We start from the raw sequence: 15,328 nt of genomic DNA, 5'->3' as shown, positions 1-15,328 counted from the left end.
AACACTAGGAGATCTTCAAACATAACAATCGATAGTTAAACCACATTTTGATACGTTCAAGTTCGAAGAGAACCTCCAAAACAGATGAATGCGGCTCAAGCGGTTAATCTCAGGCAGGCATACGTGGGTTGCACATGAAGTCATTTCCGATGCCCTCCAGAGAGAAGGGGAAGAAGGAGCTCCCCTCTTATCAGGATCCTCCTTTGTGCCTCCCAGATTTTCCTTGAGCTTCTCGAGATGCACACGCTGAACACACTAGGAGATGTTCAAACTTAACAATCGATAGTTAAACCACATTCTGATACGTTCAAGTCCGAAGAGAACCTCCAAAACAGATGAATGCGGCTCAAGCGGTTAATCTCAGGCAGGCATACGTGGCTTGCACATGAAGTCATTTCCGATGCCCTCCAGAGAGAAGGGGAAGAAGGAGCTCCCCTCTTATCAGGATCCTCCTTTGTGCCTCCCAGATTTTCCTTGAGCTTCTCAAGATGCACACGCTGAACACACTAGGAGATCTTCAAACTTAACAATCGATAGTTAAACCACATTCTGATACGTTCAAGTTCGAAGAGAACCTCCAAAACAGATGAATGCGGCTCAAGCGGTTAATCTCAGGCAGGCATACGTGGCTTGCACATGACGTCATTTCCGATGCCCTCCAGAGAGTAGGGGAAGAAGGAGCTCCCCTCTTATCAGGATCCTCCTTTGTGCCTCCCAGATTTTCCTTGAGCTTCTCAAGATGCACACGCTGAATACACTAGTAGATGTTCAAACTTAACAATCGATAGTTAAACCACATTCTGATACGTTCAAGTCCGAAGAGAACCTCCAAAACAGATGAATGCGGCTCAAGCGGTTAATCTCAGGCAGGCATACGTGGCTTGCACATGAAGTCATTTCCGATGCCCTCCAGAGAGAAGGGGAAGAAGGAGCTCCCCTCTTATCAGGATCCTCCTTTGTGCCTCCCAGATTTTCCTTGAGCTTCTCAAGATGCACACGCTGAACACACTAGGAGATGGTCAAACTTAACAATCGATAGTTAAACCACATTCTGATACGTTCAAGTCCGAAGAGAACCTCCAAAACAGATGAATGCGGCTCAAGCGGTTAATCTCAGGCAGGCATACGTGGCTTGCACATGACGTCATTTCCGATGCCCTCCAGAGAGTAGGGGAAGAAGGAGCTCCCCTCTTATCAGGATCCTCCTTTGTGCCTCCCAGATTTTCCTTGAGCTTCTCAAGATGCACACGCTGAACACACTAGGAGATGTTCAAACTTAACAATCGATAGTTAAACCACATTCTGATACGTTCAAGTCCGAAGAGAACCTCCAAAACAGATGAATGCGGCTCAAGCGGTTAATCTCAGGCAGGCATACGTGGCTTGCACATGACGTCATTTCCGATGCCCTCCAGAGAGAAGGGGAAGAAGGAGCTCCCCTCTTATCAGGATCCTCCTTTGTGCCTCCCAGATTTTCCTTGAGCTTCTCGAGATGCACACGGTGAAGACACTAGGAGATCTTCAAACTTAACAATCGATAGTTAAACCACATCCTGATACGTTCAAGTCCGAAGAGAACCTCCAAAACAGATGAATGCGGCTCAAGCGGTTAATCTCAGGCAGGCATACGTGGCTTGCACATGAAGTCATTTCCCATGCCCTCCAGAGAGAAGGAAAAGAAGGGGCTCCCCTCTTATCAGGATCCTACTTTGTGCCCCGCGGATTTGCACAGGCGTCATTATTCTCCTTCCTGAAGATTATAGGAGATTAACCTGTCACTCAATATAGACCTTTTCTGCAAGTGTGCCGCCATCTTGAATTGACGTCACTTCCAGTATGGGGGAAAACATTGTTTTGCCTTTGCCACACCAATAGAAGGCATTTAGGATATAAGCGTAAACGTCACACTTTCTCGTTTTGCCTCCCCTTTATTTTTTAACTATTTGCAGGTTGAAACGTTGGATTATTTTCTCCTCGCCAATACCGGATACGCCTATTAGGTGGCTGGAGACGAGAGTACACAGAACAGGTCTATAGACTACTTCCATAAAGCCCTACATGCAACACGGCGCGCGTTGCACTTTGGGAACTAGTTGGCCAGGGAGAAGAGTGGCAGGGTTTTGGTTTCGATTGACACGTCGACACGTCGTCGTTTTCCGGTCCCGAGAGCGTCATTTGTGGTCTCTAAACTAACCCTAATGGCCAAACCTCGAAGCTTTAGCACAAGCCTGAGACGTATAGATTGTCTTAACACATGCTTGTTGTATTTTTGTACTTGAGCCTTCATGTTAGCGTTTCCAGGTATGTGGACCAGCCAGTGCTGGGAATGTCGACGCTGCGAAGCTCGGGGATCTTGCTTGTGTACGAATTAAGAAGCTGCAGCAACCAATAAGTATGCATACATCGAGCTCGCGCCTTTACCTTAGTGTTGTTGATCAGGAAGTTTGTTTACTTCGTGCGTCCATAGACGAAATATTACTTTTTCGCAATTACTCTTTTATTAATACGCCCGAGTACGTGAGGTAAAACACGGAGGCGCCATTGAAAAGCTCACTTCTTATCTCTCATCTGTACTGACTCGCAGCACTGCACGAAACGGTCCCCACCCCTTGCATTTTAATAATTTTCAACATCGCGTATGCGCATAACGTTATCCTGCAATCGTATAGGCAAATTCGCACATATAAACCGTTTTAAGAAAGCACAAGTCGAGCACTTGTGTGAAAAACGTCGCACCGTTCGCCTGAAGTACGCCGGACGGGCACGAAGCATTATGCGGTGCGCCAAACGAACGAAATTATTCGAAGTACATTTGACGGTTGCTAGTGGCCATAATATTTGTTATGTGTTTGCTTTCTTACTGCCTGAGTATGCGGAGATAATTTTAGACACACCGTTCAGGCACAGATCTTGGGCGTCAGTAAAAGCTCGTCCAAAAAGGCTTAGCGAGGAGTAGGGACGCTTGTTAGGGCCTCCGTCGTAGCTAGTCGATCTCAGCGTTTGCGAAAACTTAGTCTTCTATCAGGATAAAGTTTGAGTGGGAGATACATGATCACACGAGGAAGACATCATAGTAACATTGGTGCAGTAGTGAGGTCGAATTTATTGCGTTTCCTTAAAAGTTTATGCGTCAACCCTGGGCTCAACTTTGACACTCCTGTGAGGATGCGGTTTGCTTTTCGCCCAATGAAGTAACAAGAAGCGGACGTTTGGCAAACAAAATACGTGTAAGGCTCCAGGTGACCAAATTTCAGTTGTTGTTCACTGGTACTAGACTTGATTATTGAAATCGAACTCAAAGGTGAGGTGACTAAGCCACGCCTTACTACGTTTGCATACGCACTCGTAATATCCGGTGTTTCCGGAACCAAGGAAAGTTCCCCGGTGTTAATTTTGTATCGCTCCAAAATGAGTGTCTTGTACGTTCGTGAAAAGGCAGATAATCGAAAACGCAAGCAGCACGTTCGGTCGCGGCGCGATAGCATGAGATGGAGCTGCTCAGTCGAAACCGAAACTGAGTGGCCAACTAGTTCCCAGAGTGCACTGCGCTCTGGTCCATTGTTTCTTGTATAAAAACAATGGACCATTCTCGGTCCATTGTTTTTATATTTACCTTACTTCACCTATATATATATATATATATATATATATATATATATATATATATATATGGTTCTATGCACGGTGCAAGTTGATTGTCGTTGCGGCTGCGATCAGTGGATATCGCTGTACAAACACACTGAGCGTAAATAAACGTTTTTTTAGCTCTTGGGATAGGAAAATGGGGCTCACCAACGTCTAGAACATCGCGGAGCTGATATATTTTTATGCATTCGTCTGCTTGCGAAGACTCCATGTACGCTTGGCAAACGGCACCGCTGTCGCCGTTTGCCGCCACTCCCATGGGTTTTCGGAGGAGTTTCCAGTATTGGCGATGCTATATCGTATTTGCTATTAATGCGCTATTACATTTTCAAGTCAAAAAGAAATGATATTCCTATTCGCACATTGTTTTTCTAGATATTGTTTAAAAATACTGAACTTGGACAAATTATATTGCACTTCAATTATCTGTTTTAAAAGTGCGAAGTCAAAATAGTACATTGATTTAAAAGTGATACGGTATTTTATGAAACGAATCCACAGAAACAAAGGAATATAAAAGAATACGTACCTCTACCTCGAGTGAGAAATGATCCCATGCTAGTCCAATGCAATTGTACTTGTGGGTTCTCGCGCGCAATGCTTGGATCGCCATACACTTCAAGATCCCTGACGGGAGCAGGAACGAAGTGGTCCCAAGTAATGTCTTTTAATATCTCGAATCCTCCACGAGGCAGCAACTTAATTTCGATTTCTAGTGCTGGAACTGGGTTCTATGCATACAATAAGAAACATGCCTCAAGGTTATTTCATTATAACGGCACACATTATTACATAAACACGTCACGACACCCTGCTACGTGTTGTAGCGTGTGGGAATTCCCGTGAACTCATTCTTAAATCTCTACAGCTTCTACAAATGTTCCTGAAAATCATGCAGTTTTAGAATACGCCCTGATTATGTCTTCGTTTGTCCCGTTTATGTATGTTTATAGATGTCTCAATCTATGCAGTTTAGCGTAAAGTCGACAACGAAATAGGTTACGTAAGCTTTGAATTAGAATTTTCTTTCTTTGCGAAGATAGATAAACATAATTTGTATTAGCAATTCTTGAGAGCAAAACGTTGAGAGTAACTTAATGATCCTCGGACAGATCGTGAAAAGTGTGTTACTTTATAAAGGCGGGTAAAGCAGTTATTGCATAAATATTTAAAAAAAAGATGAGAATCAGGCAAATACACTTTAGGACATAGTGACAGTTGCGCACACAGGGACAAGGACAGAGAAGAGGAACACGTAGACGACAGGCAAGCGCAACTGTGTGTGCAACTGTGTGCGCAACTGTCACTGTGTTCAATAACTACCAACTCGCCCAACTGTCTACTCTACTACACATTAGGACAAAGACCTACGATATATTGAGCAGAGATTTTTATACGATATACTTTGCAATACGTTTAATATTTGCAATATTAATCAGAGATTATATTTGTGGATTTTCTTTTCACCTATACGCAATGACACCTCACGAACCAAAGTAAAACGAGGCCGGCTGTTGGCGAAGCGTTTTCGGTCGAAAGATCAGCATCTCTTGAACAATTTGAGCTCACCTTGTGGAACTATTTAACATTTTTGAAATGTATGGGACTTCAGGTACATCGATTCGGGTCACAAGATTTGAAAGTGAACCGAATCATCCAAAATAAGCTACGATCAGAACCAACCTCACCTGTTTTGATCACTTGGGAATTACTGCAAATTACCGCCAAATACATTCGCACTCTGTGGATAAGCCTATGCGATAGTGAAACTGATCGGAATTGTAGAAAGCTATTTCGAAGCCTCGAAAAACAAATGAAGTAGATAAAATTTTCCGCGACCCAGCAAGCTGATGGCGACGACAACTCTGCCTGCTTCCCTCTAAACCTTCGACAAAGGGTACTTCATCACTCGCTTGAATTCTGCTAGACAAAGCTCTCGAATCCAAAACTGTGGGCTCCCTGTCTGGTTCAAGGTGTTCGAACCTGGCGAACTTCTACTTGAAAGAAATTTGAAACCTTCATCTTTTTTGAACACGAAGAATAAAAATGAATATTCAAGACCGTCGAACTCAACATTGTAGAAACCTCGAAAGTTTCAAACTTCTCAAACTTGAACTGAAGCACTGTTCGAAAGTGGTGAATTTTGCGAATTTGAACCGAGGCAGTGTTCGAAAGCGGCTAACCTTGGAAATTCAAACCTGGGCAGTGTTCGGAAGTGGCGAACTTTGAAAATTTGAACCGAGGCTCCGTTCGAAAATTGCAACCTTTGCAAATTCAATTTTCGCCGGCTTCAAAAATTGAATCGACCTGGAACCTCTGGAGATTCGCGATCCTTAGGGCATCACACACCTGTCCCAGTTGGAGGGGGATGGGTCGTAAATCTTAATATCAAACCTTAATTCCAGCCACCTGTACTGCACTCCTTATTGGAAACCAGCTGCAACATTATGCCACTAAATCAAGTAAATCAAGTTAATTTGTGTCTAACATCGAAACTTATTGTATCAACTAGATCTTTAAACTTTTTGTCACGTAGACATTTCGCTGCATCTAATGTTTCATATTTTGGCTGTTTGTCTCATCAGTGCTCGGATTTGTGCTCACCCATGGGCGCAACGGTGCTTAGATTGTTTCGCAAAATGCTTGCTTGTTAATGTAAGCTAACTAAAGGACGAAGTAAATTTGTTGTATTGGTGATCGTTACAGAAACACTCTTTATCGCAGAAAGCAGTGCATCTTATTTGTTGGCAGTTTATTTAGTGTTCCAATATATTTGGGGTTGCAGTGGCTTGCACAACACATGGCTATCGTCCGCCCATGGTCATCAAGATTAGTATAGACATTCAGTACTGACTCCTGATATGCCTTTTCTTTATTAGCGGTAGTACTAGGTTTTCTTGAATCAATTTGATAGACAATGACGGCGAGATTCCGCGGAGGGTGACACGTCACTGAGGACTCCGAAACGCTAACACAAGCGAGAGCACTAGGCAGCATGATAGGCGACTTCAAAAACTAGCATCAATACGTATGCTATTTCTTCTAAAATTACAGTATTTTTTGAGCTATGATCAAACCGACATCTCGAATGCGCTGTTCTATTCGTTCTCTTCTTCAATCATTATTTTATGTCGACAGCCACTCTAGAGTCTCGACACCATAAATTTGCTTTCCTCATTCCTGTGAACGACTTCGAATTCTTTACCTTTTTTTCTGAGCGTTCGTGGCAGTGACCCTTTTATTAGATCAACAGAATACATCTAGGCTTGCATGACGGCATCTGTAGAACTAACCTTCCACTTTTCCCAAAAGGCACTTTGAGCCCCGTGCTTGTTTCGAACGTAAATGCTTGGCTGGCCGATTTGCAGATGCTGTCGGCCCATATTATGAAAAGTGAATAGCCGGCGTTGACCAAAGTCCCACTTTGATATAGCGAAATTGCGATTCTCAGCTGTGTGTTTTCTGATCGCCATCACGGATCTCCGCTGCAACTTCGATGTGAAATAAAGGATTGATTGATTGATTGATTGAACTCAAGGATATCTATCCTTTCAGTTAAGAAAATGTCAAGTTCCTTTACGGTTTCTCGAAACTTTAATCCGTTAGTAGAAGATATAAAATAGATATAAAGCATGGCACATGCACGTCGTCTTCTCCAAGGGCAGCGGCAATTTAATACTGCGTTGGAATTTCAGCTGGACGGAAAAGGTGGTGCTTGCAGGTTCACACAGCCAAGAGTGTGAACAAGTGGTAATTAGTCATTCACCTTTGTTTATCTAAACGGTTCACTCGTTTCTTCGATGGGATTTTCGTAATTTCGTTGCCACGTTTGACTATCCACTTTATCTTCTAAACGAAGTTAACACGAAAGCCCGTCGCGGTGGCAGTGAGGTTGACACGTTAATATAGGGCTGTTTCTCGGCAGTTAGGCCACATCAAATAGTAGACGTTTGAAGATACAATGCTTCGAGTGGTTCGGCAGGAAATTCCCGAAGGGAAACGTCTTCAGCTAGCTGAGTGAAGAGACAAATCCAGCAGCGACGATCGAGCAGTTGAATGCCAGTTTCATAAGCTTGCCTTCGGTGACTGGCGACGGCTACTAACAAATTCTTAAATCTCGCGATACACTGAATTAGTATTTTGCGCATAAGGAATATTTCTAATCTAGCTGATTCAAAATAATCTGCTTCAATGCGTTGCGAAAATGCTGAATACTTCTGCAGCTAAGCTTCACATGGATTATTTTGCAAAGCGAATAATGCTGTGAGGCGGCTACCGACAAGTGAGCACAGAGCCGTATGGATACGCCAACTTTTTTCTTGAGATGTCACCGGGTATAAGTTGTATTGCAAATGAAGCTGAGATGTTGCAAACAAAATTCGATTCTTACAGCATTTAAGAATAGGCCCTTGTCATGCTCACAAATGATGAAAAAAATTAAAATTTTCACGATGTTGGTAGTTTTAGTGCTTAGGATATCAAGTTGCTATTAAAATGTGTGCTTTTAATGTCGCATGTAGTTATTTATTACATCGTTATATTATGTTGCCTTCTACAAACGAGGCAAATTTCCAAAGTTGTACTGTTTTTCAAAGGTCGTTATATAAATGCTCCTAAAAATCTTGAATGCATATATTATATCACTCGTTGAAAAGCTAAGTAATGTGCCAGCAATTTTCCTGCTACTTAAAATAATTGTCGGTACTCTTGGAGTTTCAATCGGTTTGTGAAAACAAACCGGAACTGAAAGCCGAAATTCGGAAAAAAGAACATTATATTTGTGTGCAAACCCGATTCGATTCAAACGTTCTAATTGTTTTCGTTCCAGAGCAAATGTGGCAATAAAACATATTTGCTGCTTTCAGTTCAACGGTAAAACTTGGGAGTGTTGAAAAAATGTTCCCATATTTAGCGGCATGACGATGAATGGAAGTGTTTTTGATAGATTTCACACCTGCAGAAGCAACTGAACAAATTCCTCTCTTCGGGACAAGCATTTACTCGCCACCCCAGAAGTAAAGAACGTGCAATAATATTTGCCGCCTGCCTGTAAATAAATGCAAACGTTCTGTCTAAAAACAAAAAAAAAAAAGAAAACTAACATGGAATATTTATTTATAACGAAAAGATACACGCATAGGGGAGGAAAAACCGACATTTCGAACCAAATGTACCAACGTCGGTAACCTTCAGATTTTCCGACCCTTCTCAGCATAAAACTTTACGCGAGCTTTTTTTTCTTTTTTTTTTTGTCCCACACACTTTTTAAACAGTCATAATCTTCGCGCGTTCTTGCTGTAAAGAAAGTGAAACACTCAAAACGTGAATAGTGTAATCCTACTTATTTAATTTTACAAAGGTAAAGTACAGCTCCCTTCGTTTTTTAGTTAACCCAGCCTTATAGTGAACAGCTGTCCAGAATCATTAAAATATAATTTAGCGCCTTTGTGTTTATACTAAAGCGCTTTGTCAATGTATTGATGTGCCTAGTTTATAATTCCACATGCTAGTGCTAAACTCTACGCATTAATTTTTTATTTTATTCTGTATTCCTGAAAGCAAATCCCAAAAAGCGTAGTTTTTCCTAGTAAGGATTTACTACAAAAAATTACCAAAGGTACAATTACCTTAACATTAAGGTATATTTTTATATGCGCAGCACATTACTGATTGCGTAAACTCTTCTTCAATCTTCATGTTCATGATTTGTTCCGGGGCGTTCTTGTTGACTAATGACAACGAGAAACTAGATACTCACCACGCTTGGCGCTTCTTAAAATATTATACTTTAGTTTACTGTAATTTTGAACAAAGTCGCCACAGCGAGGATATGGGTTTAATTAAACAGCGTGAAAAAGCTGAAGGCAATAGGCCTTACTTGTACGTGACAGTTCAACCCTGATAGAGCAGGTACATAAGCATGACGAACATCATGTGGGGTGATATTGACGTTGTTTGATTGATTCTATCATCTGGTAAAGTCAGTTTCAGCCAGACTTAAGATGAAACAAAGTATAGTGACAATAAAAAGGCCCACAAACTACTATTGATACGGGTTTTAGAGCTTACATCCCAGTCAAACGTAGGCATTGTTTTGATATCTGTTCTCGTGAATTGGGGCGTACTTCCTTGGTGTTGATAGTTCACAGATCCGAGAAAAACACTCCTGGTATCCGCATCTGCAATTGTTTACGCCTCAATGTGGTATACGCAAAATATATAAACACTTGGTTGATTAAATTGGCTCACTTATATCCAATCTCGCTCACTAAGCCATGAAATCATGATTTGTATGCAGTTACGCGCAGTGCGTACCACAAGAAATGCACTGTTACAATGCAACAAAATGAAATTATTGATGATTTGAGAATAATGAGTTCTTGGACGTAAGTCGATTGGCTCCAGAAAACATAAGCGCTTCAATTTTTGTGAGCCACTACTCTAAATGACAAATAGTTGTGGAGAGAATTGAACTGAATTTTAACTTTCGATTGTGCTGACCTTTCTGATGTGTGCTGAATGTATGCTTTTAAGTGATCCGCGTTCGCAAAGTGTTGCGAACGCGGTTGTGGAAAGATCAAGAGCAATTACACGTACACTCGATGACATGAAGTGTGCGTTCAATTGTACTGGATCTTTGTAGAACCGCGTTCGCAACCGGTAGGCGAACGCGGATCCGCTTCCAGTGTGAATGAGCGGTTAGGCGCCCGTTGCGGGATTGAGCGGCGTCGCCGTCCCCGTCGGCGTCGGCGAAGCCGTGGGGTCACGTGACCCACTCTTAGGTCACGCGACCCCCGTGACGTCATAGGGGTCACCTTGACGGGTGTACGCACACAACACACAAACAGAAAAAAAGATTGAATAATCCTGGAAATAAACAAACCGCCATATCACTGGTATTTTATCTATATAGATTAACAAAATATTCTCTAAATATGTGAAATACCAGTGATCTGGGGGTTTGTTTCATATTTCCAGGATTATTGAATCGTTTTTGTATTTGTGTGTTTTGTGCGTATATCATCTACCCGTTTTGTACTTTTGCATGAAGTAGACTGTCGCTCCTCCCCCTCAGCACCCTTCCCCTCTCCTCATTGCGTTCTCCATTCCTTTCCTCCTCCTCTCCTCCTGCCGCTGAACTCGTTCATGGGTGACGTGACACGAAGTCGTGACGTCAGTTTCCTCGGTAAATTTAGCGCGGAAACTTTGTCGGTTTTGAGGTCACTTGACGTCAATTTAGCGGGGAAACTTAGCCACTAAAATTTAGCGGAAGAGATTCCTCGCTAACTTTAGCAACGAAACTTCCCATAATGCAACCCGGGAGGTTAGGCCGAAGCCGACGGCGACGCCGTCGCCGCTGAACCTGGAAATGGGTGCCTAAGAGCTGGGCCATAAAACGAGGTTTGGAATGATAATGTAGCGAGTGCGCAGGCGAGCTGGTGGATGTTAACCATTTTGTTCTTAGCCCGAGACTGAGGCAGGAAAAGAGGAAAGTTTCAAAGTAGAAGAAAAATGAACAGTCGAGGACGCGTCTCTATTTCTGTAGTTCTGGAGCATCAGGAGCAACGGCAGAAACTAAAAACTCAGCATTTTGCATCCACTGCGGTTCATCGCCAATTACTTAATTTTCCCCTAAGTTGCCTGGTTAAAAGTAGGTACGTGCTGGCCAGACAAACTAATCACTTGCCCTTTAGCACAAACTCCGCTCTCTGAGCGTGAGTATGCCTAGACAACTTGATCGCGTTGTAGACAGACCGACTGTTGGCAGTCGAAACGAGCACGTACACTCGTAGAAAAAAGGGTCTATATAGTCGTTCCTAGAGGGAGGAACGCTCTTGCAACCTATGCTCGTGCAGAAAGGGAAAAACGTTCGTCCTGAAAGCAGGGGAGCAAGGTAAGTTCCTCCGACACCTGCATATCATTAAGATGGCCCTAGTTCGCGCAAATCGAGCTCAATATGGCTTAACGAGGACGCTACGCCTATTGTACTGGGTGAAAGGAGCAGCAAATAAAAGCCCAACACATGCTTTCCGTAGACTGTATTTATTTCCAACGGCAGGTAAAGAAACTTACGCTTCAAAAGCGCTCACTCAGTTTTCTCGTCGTCAGCACTGCGGTGTTAAACGCAGACAATCGATACCAGGGTACTCCGCGCACTTTGCGTCTTACCTTTGGTATTCCTTGAGCCACAATTTTTTCGCCAGCACCGCTCACCACGAAGGAGTGGTAAACTGTTCGCGAAACCAAAAGCCGCTCTCAAAAAAGCAAATTCTAAGCGGCCTACTTGGCCCATTGTTGCACGCTAAGCAGAGATTATCGCATAACGTGAAAGAGGGTTAAATTTCTCGCCATTAGATGCCAGAGTCAAGCAGAGTAATTCCAGGCTAGGTAGCGCTAGGTACCGCCCAATTCATGTGCTACAAAAATATTTTTATTTGTTAACGCCACCATTGAGCTTTGGGCCATTCAGCTAGCTTTATTATACACATATGTAGATACACAACGCCAGTATCAGCTGAGCATATACATCAGCCGCATTTACAACAACGCGACTTAGTCGCATCAAATCCAGTTGTCGCATTCAACGCAGTCATGTAAGCGGCCCAATGCGCTAGGGAAGCGAATCGCACTTTAGTCCCTAGACGGAGTGCGGCCCCCGTCCAAGCCTCGCTATGCACGACTTGCGCGCCGGAAGGAGTCCTTAGAGGCTTGGACGCAAGCACGAACGGCGCCGCGAGCTGCGAGCAGTGCATGGTACCGCAGAACGAGCAGCTCCTGCGCTGCCGTTCCTGCCAGCGACGGAGCCTTCAGCCTCGGAATCCGGTCGGGGTTTGGGGGTTTGGCATGGAGAAGCGCAGTGACGTCCTCAGAGCGGTTGGAAACGATGTCACTTGCCAGGATAGGGTGCCAGGAACGGGTCTCCGACTGGTGTGTTTACCGACTTCAAAAACGTGGTCCCTCGATTTCCGCTCGATGACGTCATAGAGGTGTCATGCTGCCGATAGTCGCAATCCTGGTGGCGTCCCAGCAGCGGTGGTGTGTGTGGCATACAAATGGTCGGATGCAGGTCGCTCTCCAGAGTGGCACTCCAAAGAAGTTGCGGCAGCTAGAAGACGCGCTGCCGTGACGACAGCGGCACTCGTATTCGCTCGAGATTTTCACCAGCATTTCTACGACCAACCGCCAGGATCGCGACATCCGGAGGCGTGACACTCCGGCTTTTGTGACGTCATTTCCTGCCACTTCGGGACCATTTATGATGTCTGGGGGAGACAGGACGCTAACCACGCAGACGTTCGAGACGCGCTGCATGCACCATTGCCAGAGCGTGCGCACGCATACCGCCTCTGATCCGGTGTGGCCCAATGGCCGGGAAGCGAAAACACTGGAGTTTCAATGTTCCTTCCGTCTCTAAGCTTCTTGCACGGCAACGAAGACAGCGGAAGAGATGTTCGAAAGCGTCGAAGGGTCTCCGCGTCCGAAGCACCGGAAAACCTCGTCAGTTGGTGCAGCTGGTGCCAGGAACGCAGCCTTAACTTTGTGCTTTCCCAAGGCGCGGCGCCACCTTGGCGTAGGGTTTGTTACGCATTCATGTAAGCGTTGCCATTAGTGCATCGACTTCAATCGTGCTTCATTCGACGGATGATTGGAGTCCATGCGCTGAAGTTGTATTCATGTAAACGCTGCTATTGAGCATATACACATACACGGCACATACAAACATCAATACAACAGCATCCCGATTATAACTTCCGGGGTCTGCTTTTTAGAGCGCAGCTCTTAGGCGCCCGTCTCCGGCTTGAGCGGCGTCGCCGTCGCCGACGCTGTCGCCGCGGCGTAACAGCGCGGTACATTATGGGTAAATTTTCCCGCTAGATTTAGCGTAAAATTTCCCCGCTAAATCTAGCGGAAAATTTTATCGCTAAATCTAGCGGGAAAACTTCCCCCCTAAATCTGGCGGAAAAATTTCCCGCTAAATCTAGCGTAAAAATTTCCCCGCAAAATCAAGCGGAAAACTATTCCCGCTAAATCTAGCGGAAAATTTTCCCCACTATTTCTAGCGGGAAATTTTCCCACTAAATCTAGCAGAAAAATTTCCTCGCAAAATTTAGCGGAACAATTTCTCTGGGAATCACGTGACCTGGGCGTCACGTGACCTTCAGGTCACGTGACGCCCTCCCCGAGGTCACGTAGGGGGGGGTTCACGTGACCCCCAAGTGGGCCCCCTCTCCGGGGTCACGTGACCCCGCCAAGGCAAGGTCACGTGACCCCCCCCCCCTCCCCCCCAGAACATGTGACCCTCAGTACCCTTCCCTGCTCCTCCCCAAGAGCTGCGCTCTTGTTCGGCGTTACAGGGAGCTCGTTGTTTTCAAGGTGTGGATTTCCTCGGTGGCCAATTGGTCTGTCAGAACCTCAAGCCAGTTGTAGAAACGCTACCTGTACTGGAACGTAAAATGGTCACAATCCTTCGCATCGGTCAGAATCCCTCATGTTTTCTAGGATAAAACGGGAGTTCCAACTTACTTTGTACGAATTGAGAAATGGAATCTCTTCCTCGAAGGTTCATCTTATGTGACACTTTTTCAAATACTCGAATTTCAGCCTGAACTTGATACAACCCACGTTTCCTGTCACCAATAAGCGAGGCTGTGTAAACACCGTCGCCACCTTGATTATCGGACCCTGCGAAATAAACAAAACATAGTGAACGTGGCAGAACTTTCACTTTACCCAACATTGCCTTTTTCTGATGCGCCACCAAAGAAATCCTTTCATAAATAAGTATTTTTATTGGCCGCGGAACGGGAGTTATTATGTTCAAAATGGTTTTACCCTTTCTAAAAGAGTGTGAGCAATGGCATTGCTCTCACAGAAAGTTATGTGGTAAAAGGGCAATGTAAAATGACCATGTATGTTTATTACTATAATACAGGGAGTGACATGGGACAGTGGTTTTAGCTCTTTATGATCGTTTGATAAAATATATACACATCGCCGAAAACACTTCCCTTGCTTTATTCTATATACAGGGTGTCTCAAACACCGAGGCAAGTATTAAAATGGGCCATAAGAATTGGCGCCGGCACATAGAAATCCTAATTTCTCGTCAAAGATGTTTCCATCAGGTGGGATTTACCTTGCGAAAATCAAAAACCGTAGCTCCCTTTCTGTAAAAAATAGATCCCAAAAACTCGTCAGGGTGAACGGCGGACCTCGACGCAGACGACCAAGTTGAGTAGCGGGGCGGATTTGGCGCATTTACTTTGGTGGTTAAAGGGGAACTCCGGCGTATTCCTTCATAGTCTCCGATTTGCTAAAAAGTTTCTTAACGGATAAACATCGCTCAAATAGCAACCCCATATATTGGGCCAAAGTAATTGTTTTTCGCGAAGTTGTTTCATTTACACTTTTTGTTCTCACCGTGTTGTTCAGAGTGAAAGTTCCTACTAGCAACACTGAAAAAGTAACGTCAAGCGTAGGCAGGAGAACTTTCTTTGTACTGCAGACTACATTACCAATTGATTACAAACACTTTTCTGGGTCCAAATGATTGGTTCGGAATTTGGCTTCAGCACCCGCTCAGCAGCACGAAACAAATGCTTGCATAGTGCATCTTTAGACTCCCTGCTCGACCTGCAAGCCTGCCTGCCACTGGAAGGAAGAAGAAAACGACCTTGACAGC

General features: G+C 44.3%; 1 pseudogene; it reads right to left on the bottom strand.

Annotated features, from left to right (window-relative positions):
* The window catches only part of LOC115325402, a 53,990-nt pseudogene extending 39,607 nt beyond the window's left edge, over positions 1-14,383 (bottom strand).
* Between the last annotated feature and the right edge of the window lie 945 nt (positions 14,384-15,328).

This window comes from Ixodes scapularis, unplaced genomic scaffold (genome assembly GCF_016920785.2).
Source record: "Ixodes scapularis isolate PalLabHiFi unplaced genomic scaffold, ASM1692078v2 ptg001682l_1__unscaffolded, whole genome shotgun sequence".
Classification (NCBI taxonomy): Eukaryota; Metazoa; Arthropoda; class Arachnida; order Ixodida; family Ixodidae; genus Ixodes; species Ixodes scapularis.
Note: the sequence above shows the minus strand (reverse complement) of the source record. Positions and strands in the feature narration are given on the sequence as shown.